Source organism: Tenrec ecaudatus, unplaced genomic scaffold, assembly GCF_050624435.1.
Source record: "Tenrec ecaudatus isolate mTenEca1 unplaced genomic scaffold, mTenEca1.hap1 Scaffold_1479, whole genome shotgun sequence".
Classification (NCBI taxonomy): domain Eukaryota; kingdom Metazoa; phylum Chordata; class Mammalia; order Afrosoricida; family Tenrecidae; genus Tenrec; species Tenrec ecaudatus.
Window position 1 is genome coordinate 61,348 of NW_027457964.1, and position 1,859 is coordinate 63,206.

Sequence of the window (1,859 nt, forward strand, 5' to 3'; positions counted from 1 at the left end):
ATACACACACACATATATGTCTTTTTTTTTGCATGATACTTATACCTGGTCCCTTTGGCACCCCCTGATCGGACTGGTTGGTGTGCTTCTTCCATTTGGGCTTTTTTGCGTCTGAGCTAGATGGCCGCTTGTTCACCTTCAAGCTTTTAAGACCCAAGACACTATCTCTTTTGATAGCTGGGCACCATCAGCTTTCTTCGCCACATTTGCTTATGCACGCATTTGTCTTCAGCGATCCTATCATGGAGGTGTGCAGTCAATGGTATGATTTTTTTGTTCTTTGATGCCTGATAACTGATCCCTTTGGGACCACTCGATCACACAGGCTTGTGTGTTCTTCCATGTGGGATTTGTTGCTTCTGAGCTAGATGGCCGCTTGTTTATCTTCAAGCCTTTAAGACCCCAGTCACTATCTCTTTTGATAGCCGGGCACCATCAGCTTTCTTCACCACATTTACTTGTTCACCCGCTTTGGCTTCAGCAGTTGTGTCGGGAGAGTGAGCATCATAGAGTGCCAATTTAATAAAAGAAAGTATTCATGCATTGTTCCTCCTCTTTCTTAAGATTTGCTTCCATCTATTGAGGAATCAATCTCCTTAGGCTGAAAATCAGAGAAACTGTTGGGACACAGAAAGCACAGAGAATGTTAAGAGATTCTGATATTTTAAAAACCTCAGTTAAGAGTGGACATTTATTTTACCATGTTTTCTCATTCCTCTGCATATTTGCTGGAGAGTTAACTTCTCTCTCTTTATCATGCCATCTCACTTACTGCCAGTAATGACAGTGGAACATGTAGGGTTTTGAGACTCAAAATAGGCAAAGGGTATGAAATGGAACTTGACTGAAGGAGACATTTAAGTTGCAAAAATACAAATATATTAACTCACATTAATCATTGCTGCTATTATTGTTTGTTTGATTGGCATTGGGGTTTTTTTTGAAGATATTTTCTTGGAATGGGTGGTTATAGAATAGCCATATTATCTGGAAAGCATTTTAAGCACTTTGATGAAGTCATTTTTCATATCTAAGCTCAATGTGGTGTGATTTTTGGTTTGTTGCTTCCATGGGTGTTCATTGTGCATCACAGAAATACAGAATCATAGAACATGTCAGCAGTTTCTCTGCATAACATGCTAAATGGGACAAATAACACGAGAAGCTGTACTAAATGGAAAACACATCAAGGTTGTAGGAAACTCCGCTAATAATCTGTGATATGCAGGTGATATAAAGCTACATGTTCTAAGATAGCAGGATTTGAAAACATGTTCTAAGGTGATAGCAGGATTTGAAAACTTACTGATGAAGTCCAGGAATTTCCGCCTTCTCTGTACACCACAATTCAATGTAAACAAAATGAATCTATGGGACAATGGAAAATATGGGAAATAGAGACAAGATTAAAGTTGGGATGGAGTTCATTTTGCATGGATCTACAATTAATATTCATGGAAACCCCAGTCAATGATGCATTTCATTGAGCAAACCTGTTGCACAGAACTCTTCAAAGATTGAAGAGCAAGGATGTCCCTTTGAGGACTGAGATACACCTGGCCCAAGCTATGAAGTTTTCAATTGTCTCATATGCACGTGAAAGATGGAGAATGAATGAGAAAGATCTAAAATTAAACAATGTATTTGAATTATGGTACTGGTGAATAATTTCATGGTGTGATGGACTGCCAGAAGAACAAACAATCATATATTGGATGATGTACACTTGTAATCATTAGTAGAAAGAAGTGAGCATGTTATTACTTCATCTCAAGTACTTTGAACATGTGTCAAGGAAATCAGAACTTGGAAGAGGACATCCTGCTTGATAAAGCATAAGGTCATTTTTAAAAGGATGA